Source organism: Macaca mulatta, chromosome 2 (genome assembly GCF_049350105.2).
Source record: "Macaca mulatta isolate MMU2019108-1 chromosome 2, T2T-MMU8v2.0, whole genome shotgun sequence".
Taxonomy (NCBI): Eukaryota; Metazoa; Chordata; class Mammalia; order Primates; family Cercopithecidae; genus Macaca; species Macaca mulatta.
The window spans coordinates 104,169,856-104,190,960 of record NC_133407.1 but is presented as its reverse complement, the minus strand read 5'-3'; the positions used below and the strand labels follow the sequence as shown (position 1 = coordinate 104,190,960).

Sequence of the window (21,105 nt, the reverse complement as noted above, 5' to 3'; positions counted from 1 at the left end):
ACTCTCTATTTTTCAAATATTTTTAAATTGTGGTAAAAAGTGCTTAATATAAAATGTACCATCTTAAACCATTTCTAAGTGTATAGTTCAGTAGTGTTAAGTAGCTCACATTGTTTTTACTAATATTCAGAACTTTTTCATTTTGCAAAACTGAAACTCTGTGCCTATTAAACAACAACTTCCCTTTTCCTCCCCCTCCAGCCCCTGACAACTATCATTCTACTTTCTCTTTCTATGAATTTGACTACTCCAGGTATTTTATGAGTGGAATCATATAGTACCATTCTTTTGTGTCTGGCTTATTCCACTTAGTATATTTTTCTCAAAGTTTATCCATGTTGTAGTGTGTGTCAGAATTTCCTTCCTTTTCAAGGTTCAATAATATCCCCTTGTACTATGGTCTGAATGTTGATGTCCCCCTGAAATTCATATGTTTAAACCTAATATCCAGTGTGAGAGTATTAAGAGATGGGTCCTTTGGAGAAGTGATTAAATCATGAAGGCTCCACCCTCACGAATGGGATTTGTGTCCTTATAAGAGAGGTTGAAGGGAGCTGCCTTGCCCTTAGGCCATGAGAGGACACAGTCAGAAGGCCAGATCCATTAAGCAGAGTGAAGCCTTACCGGACACTGAATCTTCTGGCACCTTGATCGTGGAATTTCCAGCCTCTAGAATTGTGAGCAATAAGTTCACGTTGTTTGTAAATTACTCAATCTAAAGTATTTTGTTATAGTAGCCTGAAGAAAGACAGAAATTGGTACTGAGAAGTGGGGTGCTATTATAACAGACAGCTAAAAATGTAAAAATGTAGAAATGGCTTTGGAACTGGGTAATGGGTAGAGACTGAGAGTCTGGGGGTGCATGCTGAAAAAAGCTTACATTGCTGTGAACAGAGCATTAAGGGTGATTAGTGTGAGGGCTCAAAAAAAGAAAAGAACTGTAGGGAATGCCTCAATCTTCTTAGAGATTACCTAAGAGGTCATGATTAGAATATTGGTAGAAATATGGATGATAAAAACTGTTCTCATGAAGTCTCAGACAGAAATTGAAACATGTTATTAAAAACTGGAGGAACAGTGATCCTTGTTATAAAGGATCAGTGATCACTTGGCTAAATTGTATTCATGTCCTAGTGTTTTGTGGAAGGCAAAGCTTGAGTGCTGAAATAGAATAGTTGGTGGAAGAAATCTCCAAGTAAAGTGTTGGGGGTGTGGCATGGCTGCTCTTGACTACTTATAGTAAAATGGAGGAAGAAACAAAAAAAATTAAAGATGGAATTTATAATCAAAAGCAAAACTTAAAGATTTGGAAAATTCTCAGCCTGGCCATACTGTAAAGAATTGAAAGGCATGTTTGGGAGATAATGCCAAGGGCATGGCCAAGTGATCATTTGATAAAGAGATTAATGTGGGTAGGCAGAAGCCTAGTGCTATTCTTTACGACAATGCATGAATGTTTTGGAGATCTTTGAGGGGTGCCCTACCCATCACAGGCCCAGAATGTCAGGGCTTTGAGAGCAGAATGAGTTCACGGCTCCACTCCCCTGACTACAGTGCAGCACTCCTTGGCCACTCCACTTGTGACTCAAGCAGGTGCAGCTTGTCCACCCCTTCCAGAAAGCACAGGTGGTAAACCTTGGCAGCATCTATGAGGTGCCATCTCCACCAGGGTGCAGGGGTGGATGAACTGTGAAGGGATGGCTACCTTCACCTCGATTTGGAAGGATGCCCCAAAGAGCCTCAAGGCCCAGGAAGAGAACCACGGCAAGGGTGGAACCACTATAATGAGCTCCAACTAGGGCAATACCCAGTGGAACCCTGAGGGTGGGACCACCTCAGAAAGTCCCCACTAAGGCAATGCCTGGTGAAGCCATGGGAGTCAGGGCTATTCCCAATACCCCAGAAATATAGAGCCGTATCGTGCAACCCCAGCCTGGAAGAACTGCAGGTACAAAACTCCAATCTGTGAGAGCTGCCACACTCAGGAACCCATAGTGGCAGGGTCACCCAGAGCCTTGGGAGACCAAACCCTACCCATGTGTCCAGAAAGTGGGACATGGAGTCAAATAAGATTATTATGGAACATTGAGATTTAATGTTTGCCCTGTTGGGTTTTAAATTTGGTTGGGACCTGTTATCCCTCCATTCTTTCCTGTTTCTCCTTTTTAGGATGCAAATGCCTGCCATATGTCTATCCCACCATTGTAGTTTGGAAGCACAGAACTTGTTAGATTTCATGGACTGATAGTTGGAGTGGAATTTGCCTCAGGATAAATCACACCTTTGAGTCTTACTCAAATGTGATTTAGGTGATATTTGGATGAGACTGTACTTTAGACTTTTGCACTGATGTTGAAACAAAGACTTTTGGGGTTATTGGAATGGAATAAATGTATTTTGCATGTGAAAAGGACTAAACTCAGGGAGCTGGAATGCTTTGATCTGCTTGTTGGTATTTCCCCCAAAATTTATATGTTGAAATGTAATATCCAATATGATAGTATTAAGAAGTGAAGGCTTTTGGAAAATGATTCTCATGAGGGCCCTGCCCTCATAGATAAGATTAATACCCTTATAAAAGAGATTGCAGGGAGCTGTCTGCCCTTCCACCATATGAGAACACAGTGTTTGCCCCTTCTGCCATGTGAGGACATAGCTGAAAGGCACCATCTTTGAAGCAGAGAGCAAACCTTCACTAGGCACTGAATGTGTTGGCACCTTGATCTTGGAATTCTCAGCCTCCAGACCTAAGAGCAATAAATTTGTTGTTTATAAATAACCCAGTCTAAGGTATTTTGTTATAGCAGCAGGAACAGACTAAGACACATTGTACATATATATATGTGTCTATCTATCTATCTACTCACATTTTGTTTATCCATTTATCCATCAGTGAACACTTAGGTTGCTTTCATCTCTTAGTTATTGTGAATAATGTTACAATGAACATGAGTGTGTACTCACCTCTATTTTTTTCATGGCATTTATCACTTTATAACATTATATAATTTACTTTATTTATCACGTATATTGTTTAGTATCTATTTCACCTCACAAAAATGGAAGCTCCATGAGGGATTTTTGTCTTGTTTGTTCCCTGATGTATTCCAAGCATTCTAAGCATGATGACATGCAATAGATAGTCACTAAATAGTGCTATTAAGTAAATTAGTAACCAACTTTTATCATATACTAGGTCCTCTGCTAGACCTTGTGGAGGCACCAGCAAATAAAATACGGAATTTACAGCTTATTTATCTTTAACCCTTGGGATAGTTAAAGAAAATTAATTGGCAGGCCCAAAATTGGCAAAACAAGCTTACTTGCAAGAATGCTGTTAGTTCCTCAGCTTACCTACTTTGCTTCATGTGGGTCCCTTGCTGGATTTCACAGGCTTACAGCTGGAGGGGAATCACCACCTGTGTTACCTAACGACCAGAATAAGCTGTTCCTAGCTCTTCAATTAAAGTATACATGATGTGAAGAGATTTGAATAATTGATTTGTAATTGAATAATGATTCCATTTTTATGTTACCTCTTCTGAAATAATTCCACCCACGGATCTGGCTTACTGGACAAGTATATTTCAGGATTCTTATAATTCTTCATTTAAGATTACCATCCATATGTAGAAAGGTTTCAAATATTTTTCTCATCACATGTCTGTAGAATTACTTTGATTTCCAAAGTTTAGGTGATAGCCATTTTTAAAATCAGCAATTTTACTTGAACAAAATTCCAGTTTCCCTGAAATAACTAAGCACCCTCATGGGGTGTACTATACTGGGAGTTTACCTGTGGAGATCTCAGGAGCTCTGTTCCACTTTTTGGGAGTATGCAATCAATGCAGTGGATTCTCTTTTCTGCTTCTGCTTGGTCTGATATTGAAATTGTTATTTTTACTCCCTCTTTTCAGCAAATAGAAAAGTTCCTTTGCTCATTTTTCCCTGTTAAAAATGTAGTTCACGATTATTCCAGAAAATACAAAATAACAGAAAAAAACAAAAAAGGACACTAATTATTCCAACTGATTTTAACAGCTTGGTGAATATAATTCTAGATCTGCACTCTCCAAATTAATTACCACTAGTCCCACATGGCTATTAAGCACTTGAAATGTGGCTAGTCTGAATTGAGATGTGTTGTAAGAGGAAAATACACATCAGAAGACTTAATATGGAAAAATGGTGTGAAATATCTCATTAATAATTTTAGGATTCATTACATGTTGAAAGTAAAATATTGTTAATATATTAGGTTAAATAAAACATATTATTTGTTATATTAGTTTATTTTTACCTTTTTTAATGTGGCCACTAGAAAACAAAACTATATTGGTGGTTTGCATTATATTTCTATTGGACAGTGTTGCTCAGAAGGTAATTTTCTGTGTATCTCTGCACATAAATACATATTGTAAGGGAAGGATCATGGTACTTCTATTTCATGACCCCCATTCTTCACTTAGTAATGTATTTCAACATATTTCCATGCCTTTGGACATATTTCTTTAAAATTATTTTGTAATAGCCACAGCATTTCATTGTAAAAGTGGGCCATAATTTCTTCAATCAACATGCTTTTAGTAAACAGTGGAATGTTCCCATTTTTCACTAAACAAAGTGCATTATAATAAATATCCTTGAACCTACATTTTTGTCTGTGTGACTATTTTATTATACTAAATTTCCAAACATGGAACTGCTAAATCAAAAAACACACATTTTTAAGGTTTTTGATACTTTATAGTTTTATAAGCTAAAAACTACCATGGCAGTCTAAAAAATATGGTGCTAATTTAAACTCCATCAGTAGACTATACCCTGGTTCATTTCCTTACAGCTTTCTTTTATTGACTGTTGTAATTTTAAAGAAAAATCTCATTGTTTTCATTTTCTTCTGTTGTAAGTAAGTTGGAAGGTTTTTATATTTTTATTAGTTTTTATTAGTACTTTGTAACTCATCTTTTGTAAACTAACTGTTCATGTCTGTAGCCCATGTTTCTTTTGGAGAATTCATCTTTTGTTATTGATTTATAAGGATGTTTTTATAGATTAATTATATTAATCCTTGGCCACACATGTTTCATATATTTTTTAGTTTATTTGCTTTCTAATCTTTTATGTTTCTTTTTGATGTTCAGAGGTTTTTAATCCCTACATAATTTTCTTTTAAGATAACTGCCCTTGAGCTTATGTTAAGAAATTCCTTTCATACTTTAAAAATTATATTGTTATTCAAGTATAACGTTTTCTAGTATGTTCTTGGTAAAACTTTTTACATTTATTATCTTACACCATATGGAATCTATTTTTGTGTAGAAATTGCAAGGCTTATCTTTTCTAAATATTTAGCTAGATATCCCAACTCCATTTATCAACCATCTGGCCTTTGCTCATTGGTTTAAAAGTCAACGAACGTGAAAGGATCAAGTACATACTAGGTCAAGTCCATGGAAACTGGTAGAAGCAGAAAGAAAGAGGTATGTGTTTGTGTCCAGGATACAGGTGGGCAGGAATCACAGGGATCAGGGTAGGCTGATCAGCAAGAAGGCGATAGGGTGCCAGCCTTCTGTCATGTCCCAGAAAAATGTACAAATACATCCAGCTTTGTATGTAATTGCATGAGATTGGCAGATCTCCTGAGTCTGTCCAGTGGAGTTATTGGGATACTGACTCAAACACGAAGATCTCTAATCTGAAGAGTTGTGGGAAGCAAATTAAAGACCTAGAGAGGAAAGCCATACTCCAGGTAAAGATAGGCACAAAGATGCTACTCTACTTTTTATGTAGTCACATTGGGATATTCAGCAGCCCCTAAACTCAGACTACACTGCTCAGTCTCAGCCATCTCTTTCTACTGATGCCTTGTCTAATCTGCGATTTTCTGCTGCAGTAAATATTGCTGGTTGCCTCTCCTGCACCCACTCTCCACCCTATCAGTGTCCGCAGTCTTGTTTAGTTATCCACCCTCCCACTCTAGGAAGCTGATTCCACTCCATTCAGCACCAGGGGCAGACCCTGGTTGACTCAGAACAATCGGAATGTTATACCCTTTGACCCCAGTCACTGGTCCAGGAGTGGACATGTGATGTAAGCCATCATCCCATTGGGAATTAAGGTCTCTTGCTTGGAACACTGGGGCGAAAGCATTGCCTCTCACCCACTGGACACAAAAGGGGAAACAAAGGCACCACCTGCTTCTGTCAACCATCAACCAACCAGCCTCAGAACAAAGTCAGCACTGTGCAAGGGAGTGAGAATAGAAGAGAAGAAATTCCTCAATGAGACAGCTAAGTCACTGAATCTACCAACCCCGAAGGCCGTCTTAACTCAGGGCTTCTGTTACTTGAGTCAATAAATTTTTGTGTGATATTTTCTGTTGTATGTAACCTAAGATTCCTAATTGATACACCCTGGCCTAGGAATTCTTGGCTTAAACACTACCTTCTCCATGGCTTCCATAGTCAAGCCAGCTATAAGGGATCCCTCCCTCAGATGACCCTTGCTCTGAGCATATGTTATGTCGAAATTCGGTCCTAGGAGAAGGATTCAAAATCAATGAACAACATGCCTACCTGTACATCTGATGGAGAGGCTGAACCTTTGGGCTGGACTCTTTTTCGTCTTGACATTTCAGGGGACATTAAGTGCTCATCTGATCTGCTGGGCCCCTTAAGGTGAAGGTCTCTGGTTTATCCATCTGGTCCACTCATAGGCAGCCTGTGATAAAAATGAACATTTAAAAAGGTACAGAAAGGCCAGGTGTGGTGGCTCATGCCTATAATCCCAGCAGTTTGGGAGGCTGAGGCAGGTGGATCACTTGAGCCCAGGAGTTCAAGACCATCCTGGACTACATGGAGAGACCCCATATCTACAAAAAAATACAAAAATTAGATAGGCATGGTAGCATGTGCCTGTAGTTCCCAGCTGCTTGGGAGGCTGATGCAAGAGGATTGCTTGAGGCTGGGAGGTTGAGGCTACAATGAGCTGTGATCAAGCCACTGCACCACAGCCTGGGCTACAGAGTGAGACCCTGTCTCATAAAATAAAATAAAACAAAATAAAATAAAATAGTAGAGAAAACTCCAGCCACTTACCCATGGTAATTGCTATAGTTATTCCTTCATAAATATGACAGGACTACCAAGATTCACCACCTGTTGAAACAAACAAGTGAAACGAAGGAGATGGGCCAATATGATCAAATAGAACAAGTGACCCCAGGAAAGCAGAATTAACTTTTGGAGAAGAAAACCTCAAAGAAATCTCATTACCTCCCAGAAAAAGTTGAGTGGCTACTGCATCCATTTACACAAGGGCACACAGCTATATAAAGGAGCAATAAGAGAATAAGAAATAGTGTACAAAAGTTCATAAATACAATTATGAAAATTAAAAATATGATCACTACATTAAACATTGAATGCAGGGGCTGTAATTTAAAATGTCCTAGGATGTAAAGCAAGAGAGGGATGGAGCAGAGGAGAGAGAAGGCGGATGAGAAAGCAATTGTTGGCAGGGCTGGAAATGGCAGAAAGGTCTAACCAGGAGGGGGAACATCCATCAAGTAAAAGTCTACAAAGAGAAAACAGAAAATATAGGGGAGAAAATATTTTAAAAATAATAGAAGACATTTTCCAGAGCTAGAGAAAGACACAAGACTTCAGATATAGAAGGTCCAGAAATTATATATATATATATTTTTTATTTTTATAATTTTATACATTATACTTTTATGTTTGTAATAACAACATGTATACATGTACATATATAATTTAGACTCTGTTTGCCCTACTAGAATGTAAGCTCTGAGAGTGCAGGGACTATTTTTTTTAGTTGCTGTGTTCCTACTGCCTAGGATCTGACACAAATAAATAAAATAAAAATAAAAATATAACTAATCCAAATCAAAAGGAATAAAAGAGGATGAAAGGGGTAGTATAAATAACCTAAAATGCTTGCTTTCCAAAGTAGAGTACCAATATTTCTTGACATTGACAAAACAAGAAAAAATACTATAGGACTTCCAGATCAAGATGATAGATTGAGCACATGGATATATTTTTACTCTGTCTTGAAATCCCAACAAAACAACAGTAAAGGGGCTTTTTACAAGCCAAAAAAAGAAAAAAAAACCCATAGGAACAAAAGGAAAGAGTAAAATGTACCATCAGAAAAATGTTGGAAGCTGGGAAGCAAATGGATTGGGACTAACTCTCAACTAACCTGGGACAGCTGAATCCCAGGCTGGTAGTAGAGAAAGTTCTAAGACAGCTTCACTGACAGGAATGGGGTGCAAAGGGTGTGTGGTTTGATGAGGGCAGACATGAGGTAAAAGAGGTCTGGGGTCTCATTTTCTGAAGAAAAACAATAGATACTGAAAAGTTAAGAAGTGAAAACAGAAAAAAGAATTCTTAGTAATATGGAGGTAACTACCAAAAGAATCAGCCAGAAGAATTGAAAGTGTTTGCCTCTGAGGGGAACAAAATGAGAAGGAAGCTTCTGTTGTTTGTAACAAACTTTATTGAAGAATTTGACTCTGTAAGTTTACTCATATAACTGTAATATTTTTTCAAATTATTAAATAACAGTAAAAAAGTTATACACCACTAGCTAAAAACATAGGTAAAAGCAGGATCCTTTGGAGAGTAGGATTATGAGGAAGGGGGCTAGATGAAGTGCACACGTATTTCCATACCCTTAAATACTGTTCGAGCTTTTATCTCCATGCATGTTAAGCAAGTATCTATATTTACTTAGAGATGTATATTGGTTACAAAAATGGTCATAATAATTGTCTTCCCTGTATACCTGCCCTTGTGTGGTACCCTTACGTTGTCTCCAGGCTCAGTCACTTGACTTGCTATGGTCAGTGGGACAATAGCAAATGTGATACATGTAGATACTTGAAAATTGCTTATGTATTGGAACTTGCCCTCTTTGCTGCTGGGACCCCTGATTACCGCTACCATGTAAAAAACCTGGGCTAAACTGCTAGAAGGTGAGAGACCAAATGGAGCAAATGTCAATGTTTCAACTGAGGCCCTCATAAACCAGCTGGTCCCCAGTCAACCTGGCAGCCAACCATGGATGCATGAGCCCAGCAAGACCAGCACAAGAGCCAACCAGCTGAGGATAGCTCCAACTCCCTAGTCACAGAATTGTGAGCTAAAAAAGGTGTATATTAAACTTTTGAGGACAACTGATTATGTATCAAGTACTAATTGATAGAGATACATGCAGATATGGAAGTAGAAAATAAAATAGAAACAAAGATGTATAACAGAGAGAACACTGTGTGAAGAAACCCAGTCCAGCTGGCTGGAGGATGAGAAAGCTTGTGGAGAGTAAGGCCCAGAGAAGAGCTGTCACCCATAGCCAGGCATGTAAGTGAGTCATGTTGGATCACCCAGCCCCAGTGGAACTGCCTGATGATAACAGTCACATGAGTGTCCTCAGGAAAACCAACAGAGGAACAGCCCAGCTGATCCCAGCCCAAACTGCTGACCCACAGAATTATGAGGAAAAACTCGTTGTATTAAACCATCAAATTGTATAGGTGCTTTTTATGCATCAATAGATAAATAATGCATTTCTGAACTCTTCAACCAGGGCTGTATGGATTTCCTGAGAACAAACAAGTCCATCTTGGTGAAAGAATCTGCCTTCACTGATGTGAAACTAAAGCTTGGGCAAGTTTACTTCTGGACAAGAAACGCTGTTGATAGACTTACACGTGACGATGGAGCAATGGAAATATTAATGCTGGGTGATTAACACAGACTCTACAACCAGTGAGTTCTCTTCAGAACTTCTGGATGACTGTTGCAAAGAAATAAAAGCCATGATCAAAATTTTCTGATATCTGATGTCTAGATTTATGCAGAGACCTCTGGCCTGGCTCTGCCTACTCTCACCCCCGTGCCTTGACCTAGACTCCTAATAGTTTCTGCTCAGATCCAACACCAACCGAAGAAGTGATCCAGGAGTCTTCAATGAGCAGTGCAGAACTGGAAAGCGTCTAAGCTTTGGAGTCACCCTGAACCGAGTTTCAATCCTGACCCCACCACTCATTAGCTAGGTGATTGGACAAATAGATTACCTAACTTCTCTGAGACTCAGTCTTCTGATTTGCCAATTGGGATTAAGGATCCTTATCTATCAAGATTGTTGAGATTATTTATCAGAAAAATGATAGCATCTAATGACTGCCCTATAAGTGTGTTCTGCATAAATGAGGCTGGGATGTGAAAGCTATAAAGTCCCTGACAAGTGTAAATTTTGAAAAGAGACAAACCCATCAGTTCCCCTCCACCAACCCCTTTCCACACTTTGAGAGCTCCTGACTTCTAAGTGTCAGGATGTTCTGACTACAGTCTGGCTGTGTTTTTCTGCTGCCTGATTGGCAGCCATTCTGCTTAGAGCCACTTGGAAGGAGGAGGGGGACAGGGTAATCAGCATTCATCTCTGGGCCACCAGGTCAAGTGGGTACTAATCAGGAAAAATGTTTGGCTATTAAATGCTCCATTGAGTCCTTTAAATATCACCTGATGTGTCATAAATTTGGATTAGCCGTAGAAAATCAATCTTCACCATATGCAAATTAACGATGAAATGAGATTCTCCTTGTGAGCCATTGCTGTCCCTCAGCATACCAGTCACTTCAACTTTATTTAACTGGCCTGAATTTCTCTTCCATTTTGCTTCACTTTGTGACTTGAAGCTCATTATCCCTTTGACAGCTTATGGTCAGAGAGCTCTGGGCCTTCAGAGGGACTCAGCTAGTGCTTTCTTGGGTTAGTTTTCTCATTCTCCCTAGTGCAGACTCAGGCTGCCACCCGGAATGAACCTGGATGTGCTGGCCTTGTCCCTGACGATTTCCCTAAAATTGGATGTTGAACCTGGTAATGATGCATATGATGCGTGTGTGTGGAGTGTGTGTGTGTGTGTGTGTTTGTACCTATGACTATAAATATGGATTCTAGGAACACATTCAGGGAGTTACCTTTTTCCATTACAAAATAAAATGCTATATTTATTAGTTACTCTTCATGATTCCACAAAACAGTGAAGCTTTGGGATCAAACTTCTTGGAGCTGGGCTGAATATGGAATGGCAAAAAATGGGCAAGCTTTTTACCACGCCTCATACTGCTCTGTTTTAGCCCATGCATTTCCCATATAGTTATATGTGTTATATACAAAGCATATAACTACAGGTAGGGAAATGGAGCAAACAGCACTGGTGACTTTTCAAGAGAATAAAATGCTAGTATCTGGTTCCAGCAGCCACTGGCTACCCAGGAATTTATTAATAGTCTGCCTTTGTGTTCAGCAAGCTTGCAATAGGATGCAGCTAATTAGCCTGCCTGGGAACCAACTGGCATGGATTAGAATGGGGTGGAATGGAATGCCTAATGATAATAAACTGTATACTACTTTATAATTTGCTAAAAAACTGACAATAAATTATCTCACTAGATCCTTTCAACAGTCATGTGAGGTTTGCATCAATATTATCCCATTTTACAATATGGAAACTGAGATACAGAGAGGGTAAATTCACGTGAAAAATCTTTAAAATGTTCATGCCGTATGACTAGTAACTACATTTCTAGAAATTTAGCTTGACAAAATAAAAAATCCAAAAATAGATTTATTGATAGATATATACAAAGAAGTTACCTATAATAGTGAACATTAAAAATAACCTATATGTCCAAAAAGAAGAAATCACTTAGGTAAATTATAGTAATTCAACATAAACATACACTTTATAATCTCTAAAAATAAGGTTTCTGAATATCATTTAAAGATGCGAAAATAAATTTGCTACATAATCTTTAATTTTTAAAAGGAGATAAAACTTTTTATGCTGGGTAATCCCAATTTTGCTATATCTCTGTATATACCTGAAAAATAACATGAAAGAGATACCTTACAATGTTAGTTATGGTTATATCTGTTTCATGAGGTTGATATTGACTTTCCATCTCTTTCTACTTTTCTCTATTTTCCTAATTCTCTGTAATATACAAGTATCATAATTTAAAAAGTGACAAACAATAAATAAAATAATAGTAATATACAAAATTATTTTTAATGTTACTTGAGCAGGAAGAGCTAGTAAAAAAACAGAATATTAAAATGTGAAACACTTGGAGTGGTTTTGAAGGTCAGAGTAAACATATGCCAAATACAGTTATTTTGTCAAAACCATTTTGTTCATTTCTAACTAATTTATCTTTAATAAGATAAACAAGGTTTCAGGAGGCTCTGGCAATGATCCATCTACAAAATCACTGGGTGTTTGGTTCATCCTCGCAATTTTCTATACTTATTTATCCTTCACAAAGCACTGTCAGTGTTTGGGAAAATGATTTTGTGAAACTTGGTAAATGGCTAGGTAAAATATTTCCTTGGATAATGGTGTGCCTGACACTTTAAACATCTGAAAACTCTCAGAGTTATTAGATCTCAGGTAGAGGAGGTCAGATAATGTCTCTGGAGATGGCTCCTATTAGTAGAGCTTTGGATGATGTAAAATACAAGGCAGAGGGTGGAGAGAAAATGGTGGGCTGCAAGAGCAGAATTCTAAATAGATACTTAGAAGGAATTTCCAAACAAGAAGCATAGTTCCTACTTCTATCAGAGTAGAGGGAAGAAAATTGATTCTGCAAGGGAGAAGTCCAGCCATCGTGAGGAGACTTCTAATGACACCCAAATTCCTTTCCTCAAAAAAAATTCTTTTTGCTTGAATTGCACTTAAAGCTATAACTTTAGGACTTTTGATTTGGGTACATTTAAATGTTAATGTATGGGGTTTTAAAAAATTTTTAAACTCATTTGGAATGTAGTGATAGTTTTTTACATTTAATTATTTAATTCTCCTGGAATGTATTTCCTTTTTTTAATGTAAAATCTTTAATACATCTAGAGTGAATATTAATGATTTTATTAATAATCACATCCACTACCACTTATCAGTACTTGCTACATGCCTGGAATTGTGCTAAATCTTTTTACACACATTAGCATACATCATTTGCTTTAAACCTCACAACACTATGCAGATCTGGGGACTGAGCCTCAGAAAGGTCGAGCAGGGACACAGCCAGCAACACACACTCTGATTCCCAACAGGCCATTCCCTTAAACACCTTACTGTGATGCCACTTGCATCACAGACCAAGTTGTTACGTCAAGCATGGTTCCTTTCTGAAATTTTTGTTTGGTTCCATTGATCTGTTAGTACAGGCTTGCATCTTATTATTTAAACAGCTGATAGGACAAACGCCTCTGATGATTCTACATAATCAAAATTAATCTTGACTATTGTTACCCATACATTCTTCTAGAAGATTTTTTTTTTTTTTTGACGGAGTTTCGCTCTTGTTGCCCAGGCTGGAGTGCAAATGGCTCAATCTCGGCTCAACATAATCTCTGCCTTCTTGGTTCAAGTGATTCTCCTGCCTCAGTCTTCCAAGTAGCTGGGATTACAGGCATGGGCCACCATGCCTGGCTAATTTTGTATTTTTAGTAGAGATGGGGTTTCTCCATGTTGGTCAGGCTGGTCTCGAACTCCCGACCTCAGGTGATCTGCCCGCCTCAGCCTCCCAAAGTGCTGGGATTACAGGTGTGAGCCACCGCACCCAGCTCATCTTCTAGAAGATTTTTAAAATAATGTTTATGTTTTAATTATCCAAGTAATACATACTTCTTATTGGCTACTTAGGAAATGTACACAAGTAAGAATAGGAAAAATTAAAATCCCTTGTGAACTTACCCAACCAAAAATGATCACTGTGGTAGCATTTTTGTGAGAATATCATTTACGTATTATCTGTCTCCATTAGAATGTAATCTCCATAAAGCAAGAGTGTATTTCTTTTTATCACTATTGCATCCCAGTATCGCTAATGGATGGCAAGATTCACTCTCCAGATCACATGCTCAGGACCAAGGTACTTATTACCGAACCTGCTCCCAGGGCTGGCTCGTATATGAATTCTTCTCTCAGAAGAGCCTTCAGCCAAGGGAGCTGCTCTGCCAAAGTTACATCTCCTCCAGAGGTAGCCCACATCCAATGAGCTATGGGTTTGGAGGTACCTAAAGGCCCAGGCCCCTCACCACAACTTGGAACAACTCCAAAGGGCCATTCCAAATCTAGAGCTTTCTGTGGAATTGGCTGGGGCCTATAATGTCCTCCTTCCCTAACTCCCCTACTGATGTTATTCTGAAATTACTCCCCAGTAAACCTCCTGCAGGCTAACTTCTGCCACACAGCTTGTTTCCAGGGAGCATAATCTAAGATAATGTAGAACTGTGCTTGACAAGTGGTTAGCTCAATAATATTTGTTGAATGAATACATGCAGAACTCCCTAGGGGCTCTTTCTTCATTCTTGCTGCTTTAACTCTTCAGCAATGAAACAGAAACTCCACTGGGTCCCCGGGAAGTCAGGAGTCAGTCATTCATGTGCAACCATCAACACTATTGCAACGTCTTCCCGTCATTGTCTCCTCTATTCTTGATGAAGCCAGGAGCCTCATCCAGTTCTTGTTAACAGCCTAACATAACAGTGGCCAGAGACAAGATCCCAACTTGGCCACCATTTCTGAGTGTCTCTGGATCCTACCTCCACTAGTCTTTACAAATCTTGAGGCTTATTATCACTGCTTACTGAACCCAAGGAATCTATAGAGATAGAAATCCTGCTCATCCTGCATTTCCTAGTCTCTGCCCAAGCTGCATGGGTCCTAGAGTGGTGGTGAGGATGCTCCCACCTCAGTGTGTTGTATAGATAAGGGCACTTCATGATTGGAAGTGCATGGTCATTCAACCTTCTGATCTTAGTTTCATCCACATGTCTACTTTTTGAGAGCATCATTTGCAAACAGAACGACTGTTGGGACAGGACTAGGACAGCCAACAGAGCCAACATGCCTCTGTTCTTGGTCAAGTCTTCACCTATTCTCCTATTGAAATCATTCTTTGTTCTATCTGAAGCCAGATAGAAACAGAGCTTGAAATTGGAGATTTATGATAAGTTAATTTATTGAAGATGATTCTCAGGGGAAGGGAATAAGGGAAGCAGGGCAGGGGAGGAGAAGGAGCTAAGCAAGGATGTGGTCTCAGCATGAGTCAATTGCACCACAGAGTTGTCCCACCTAGAGGTTCAAGGATCCAGCCTTTTATACCTCATGCAAGCTAGCCATTGGCTATGGACTATCCCCAGAGGAGGAGTGGGAAGCATAACCTTCCAGGCAAGGCAGCTTCCAGTCAGTCAAGGGCAATTCTCTCAAGAAGGGGGTAACTGTGAGCCATTAGCAGCCCAATACTCTCAGCAGGTGGATATGGGTGTTCTAACAATATTCACTACAGGGGTCTTGCTCCCTCTTCTAACAGGTGGCTTCCATCACAATGATCCCTGTGTTTCAAACATAGTTTAGTAACTTTGCCTAAAAAGGGAAAATGTTATACTTCCTTCACATTTCCCCAGAGAGTTCCTCCATTCTTGTATACATTTAGGATCCCAGAAAAATAAGCAAATGGAGGCTCTATGCCTACCCACCCTCTTATCTCCTCTCATCAGCAGTATCCAAGTTCCAAATGCTCATGGTACATTTGCTTACAAAGCCCAGCTTCATAAGAAGGGAGAGCTGATAAATATTTAACAACTGGCTCTCCAAAGAGAAAAACCTTAAGTTGTAAGCATTTGTCACTTTCTGTGGTGTAAATACTCCCATGTGATCAATTTTAAGCTAACATAGTGAAGTCACTGAACAAAGTGTTGGAAATAAAAATGCTGTAGCACACAATCATGCAGCATGTTCACCATAAGTTCACATAAATCACCTCAAAAGCATAGAAATAGTAAAACATAATAAGTAATTAATTTTGAGTATATATTACATTTTTCCTTTTTTATTATTTTTTTAAATATTATATACCCTATAATCAACAGCTTAATAAACTTTAACACATGTATAAATATGTGTAACCATCATCACAATCAAGATTCAGGATACTTGGTAGAAGACAGCTCTAGTATGCCCCAATCCTTGAAAATTTTCCATTAACATGTACATACGTATGTGTATATTTTCTCAAAACATTCTAATTCATGTATTCAAGAAGATACTGCATGCTAGGTTACAATAATAAGCAAAAAGACTAATCTCTGCCTTTACAGAAACAGGCATTAATCATATGATCATACAAAAAAAAATACAACTGAAAACTTATTTTTAAAAATCTGAGGAAAATGCTATGAAGGAAAGTCACAAGAACAAATTCCTAGAAGTGAAATTACTGAGTCAAAGAGTAGCGTATTTGCAAGGCGTTTGGCATATGTTGCCAAATTGCCCTCCAGGAAAATCATTCCAATTTACATTTCTACAAACATTGTATAAGCAATGTATATTTCCTCCTACCCTTGCCAATACTACAGAGTATCTTTTTTTCAGCTATTTTTATTCTGATATGTTAATTTTTTAAAAAATTTTGCATTTTTAATTACATTTTTGTCTTCCTTTTTGATCCAGTCTTTTCATTTTTTAGAAATTTTCTATTGGAGTATTCACCTTTATTTTATAGAAATGCGAAAGCTTTGTATAATTTGAGGCAGAGATCTATTTTCAATTATCAGAGTAATATGTTTTACAGGAAGTTAGACATACTTCTTTCAAAGAGGAACAGGTTAGGAAAACAAAAGTGCATGACCTGTAAGGTCTGTAGGACCTGGCCCAAGTACACGTGTGCAGCCTATGCCCTCCATGTTCTCCATCTCACTCCACCCACATTGGCTGCCTTTTGGTTCCCCAAAGTTTCAGTTTTCTAATTTTTGTGCATCAGTAATTTAGTTTTATCTCATTTTAAACTAGTTTCATACTTAAGCTCTTACTTTTTCACCTCCTCTTGTTTGGTTGAACTAATAGTTTCTACAAGAAGACTACATGGATTAGAGATATTTTGAAGAGTTTATCTGATAAAGTCATGTGCCTTTGCACATGGAAGACACTTTATTGGGTATGAAATTCACAATCTTTTTCCAAAGTCTCTAGGTAAGATGATCCAGAAGTTTCTGACATTTAGCATTGAAGACATGAGTCCTGTTAGGGTAATTTGTTGTTATTGTTCTGCATGACCCCTTATGAATTTTTTCTCTTACAATTAAAAAATGACAATTTAGATACTGTCTTTATCTAGCTGGTACAGTTCTGTTTTATTGGTTTTGCCTGACAGGGAAAGCTTACTTTCAAGCTGCATGCAGAAGTCTTTCCTTAACTCACTAATGTTTTATTCTGTTATGTTGTTAATTATTGTTCTGCATTCTTCTGTAATGCTTACCAAAATCTGCAAGTACATATTTATTTGTGTATTTGCTTCTGTACTATCTAATTAGATAGAAACTTAATTGAAGGAAGTAATCATATTTAATACGCTCATTGCAGCCTATGCAGCACATAGCACAGTGCACAGCACATGGTAGATAGCTCAATAAATACATGTTGAATATATGGGTGAACTAGTATTATTTTTGTTTCATTATGTCTTGCCTTCTTCAAGCAAACCAATTATCTTTGTATTCATTGTTCTATATTTATGATTTTTTTTTCCTTCAGTGTCACTTTTTAGCATATTTCTTTGCATTCTGGGAGAGTATCTTTACTTTAACATGTTACTATTTATATTTCCCTTGACATAACTTCCCTATACCAACAATATAAAGAAGTATAGAATATCTTTATAGAAGTATATAACAATATAAAACAATACATAACTTCCAATTTCAATGGAGATATTGGTTTTGTTGCTGAGATTTTCGTTTCCATGCAATACTTCCTTCTCATTCATTTCTTTTATTTCACTTTCTTTTCTTCTCTTTTTGTTGCCTTATCACCTTAGCCTGCTCTCTATGACTTTATGCTATTGATTCCTAGAGACTCTGTGTTAGTCCTTTCTTACACTGCTACAAAGAAATCCCTTAGGCTGAGTAATTTATAAGGAAAAGAGGTTTAATAGGCTCACAGTTCTGCAAGCTATACAAGCATGGCACCACTATTTGTTTGGCTTCTGATAAGAGTGTCAGGAAGCTTACAATCATGGTGGAAGGTGAAGTGGGAGCAGGCACATCACATAGCAAGGCCGGAGCAAGTCAGAGAAAAGAGAGGTCCCAGACTCTTTTAAATAGCCAGATCTCGCATGAACTAACTGAGCAAGAGCAAGCTTCTCATGAAGGGGATGGTGCTAAAGCATACAGGAGGGATCTATCCCCATGATTCAGTCACCTCTCAGCAGGCCCCACCTCCAACATCGGTAATCACCCTTCAACATGAGATTTGAAGGAGGCAAACATCCAAATCATATCAGACTCCATACTTAGCACTCTATTAAGAATGCTGACTAATTTCTCAGATTTTTCCCCTCTGGGTCCTATAACAGATCATTTTCAGAAGGGTGCTCGTCCCTTGAATCTTCTAGATGTAACTCCATTTCCTTTTCCTTCAGTATTTTTTGAAAAACCCACAAGTTGGTATTTTTCTCTCTATCCTCAAACAGGGTAGATCCATAAATATGAGGGTGAATAGATTTCCTTGGTTTCTATCAATTTTTTTTTTCAAATCTCTGTCTGAAGGACGTGTTAATGTCAGCAACAGCCAGTGCCAGTTTTAGGAAGCCTTTTGTGAAACACTCTACCTGCCTAGTTATCTGTGTTCTAAATCATGTATCACATGAAAACAATAATTCTATAGGTAGACTTTTATTAGGTTTATTTTCTGTTCTCTGTACAGCCAGTGGTGTTTCTCTGGTGGTTACACCTCTCAGAATTGGTTACCTCATTTCCGTTATAAATTTCATCACTACCATCATAAGCAACCATCAATGTTTCAGGTGTAGTTAGTGTCTGGGATTCGCAGTCTCTGCCTAGAAGTGGATAGACAAGGTAACAGAAGCAAGGTGGGGACAGAGGAGAGGGATGGAAATACGAAGTTACAAAAAGAAGATAATTGTTCTTGTTTCGTGGAGAAGCCCTTAAGAAGGCCAGTGGGCAATGGCTCTGGAACTCTGGCATATTCATTAAGTGTATGCTTACGCACTACTTCTCAGGCTATCTCTGTTTTATGAGAGACGTGGAGAAGTTCTTTATGGCACTGGAGTCAGACAGGATTTCTTGACCAAGACCTCCCACAAAGTACAAATTAGGAAAAAGTGATGAATGTTATTATCACATAGAAAGTCAAACTTCTGTTTAATTTTAATCTCCCTAATTAAAGTAAAAAGACAAACCAGAGAGTGGGAAAAGATATTTGCAATATGCATGCCTGACATACATAAAGAACTTCTGCATATCATTTAGAAAGAGATCATCAACCCAACAGAAAAATGGGCAAAAAATATGAGCAGGCAATGAACACAGGAGAAAACCAATGGGTCAAAAAAACCTAGGATAAGGTGCTTAACTTCACCAGTTATCAAAGAAATGCAAACAAAAGCAATGAAGCACTATTTTGCACCTATCACTTTGACATTTTAAATCTTATAATACCAAGTGTTTACAAGACTACAGCTTACCAAAAATCTTATTAACTGCTTATCAAAGTATAAATTGGCATAGCCTTTAGGAAGGTCATTGGCAATGTCCTATAAAAAGTGAGTTGCACTTAACCCTGCAATTAACAATTCTACTTCTAGGTTTACACTCTAGAGCTGCGCTTTGCAAACTAGAGCATGCATAAGAATCACCTGAAGGGCCTGTTAAAACACAGAGTCCTGGGACCTAACCCTAGAGTTTCTGATTCAGTATGTCTGGGGTGGGGCCTGAGAATTTGCATTGCTAACCAGTTCCCAGATGATGCTACTGGTCCAGGAACCACACTTTGAAAATCAATGCCCTTGCAGAACTCTTACGCATATGCACAAGGTTTATGTACAACCATGTCCATTGTAGTAGCATTTGTTGCAGCAAAAAGAACCCAGAAAACAATGTAAATATTCATTGACAGAGCAGATAAGTATACTGTGATATAGTCACATGCTGGGAAAGAATTCTGCAATTTAAATGAACAAACTAGATTTCCACGCAGATTGAGAGTCACAGCCTTTCTAACAAGTTTTAGAATCAAATTGTTACAAGCCATTTTGGTTGCATCACTTACTCATTCACAATTTCATTGATTTGTGTTTTCTATCTTTTGTTTTGTTAAACTGGTCAGAATATTTTCTGTTTTATTGTTTTGCCTTTTTCAGAGAACCAGCTTTTAAAGGTATTTATCAGTTCTTCTGCTTTTCTGCTTTCTAATTAATTAATGTCTGCATTTTATCATCATTAATTTCTTTTCTTTATTTGATGTTCTTTTTAGAGCTTATTGAATGGAATCAGGAGCTCATTTATTTTCATTCTGTCTGTTTATTAATGGCAGCATTTAGGGCTACTGATTTCCCATTTGGTAATGCTTTGGGGCCCATTCCACAAATGTTGCTATGTTATTAATTATTCCTATTATTCTAATTATAGTTTGAATTTTCTCTTTGACCCAAGAGTTTTAAAGGATAGCATTTTTAAAATTTCCATGTATTTAGAGGTTTTTGTTATTACTTTAAATCTTGTGGCATTATGAACAAAGAGTGTGGAATAGTGTGTGTGTGTCTCTGTGTCTGTGGGTATTCTATATGCAATAAAAAACAATATATGTTCTCTATTTAGAGAACACAAAGATCCATGGACACTTATTTAATAATTTGTATTGATTTATTATTCAAATCCTCTATCATAATTAATGGTTTGTATAATCTTTCAAAGACTCAGATAGAGCCTGTATAATTAAACAGGAGAGTGTAACCACTGATATTTCTTCAGTTGATCTCCTTTCTTCTTTGATCTCATTTCTATTTTCTGCTTTATGGGCTCTGCCTGCCTATGGGTGCCAATGAGGGCCATTGTTATGGACTGAATTGTGTTACCCCAAATTTATATACTGAGGCCTTAAAACTCCATGTGACTATAATTTGGAGATAAGGCCTGTAAGGAAGTAATAAGGTAAACGAAGTCATAAGGATAGGCCTCTAATCCAGTAGGACTATGGCTTTATAAGAAAAGG

At 37.9% G+C, this 21,105-nt stretch overlaps 1 long non-coding RNA gene across 1 annotated transcript in view; it reads right to left on the bottom strand.

The window, feature by feature from the left end:
* Positions 1-6,665: 6,665 nt before the first annotated feature.
* Positions 6,666-21,105, bottom strand: part of LOC114676327 (uncharacterized) — a 93,680-nt gene continuing 79,240 nt past the window's right edge. The window contains exon 3 of the long non-coding RNA XR_003727262.1: positions 6,666-6,723. This is a non-coding gene — a long non-coding RNA (uncharacterized LOC114676327). The remainder of the gene's footprint in view (positions 6,724-21,105) is intronic.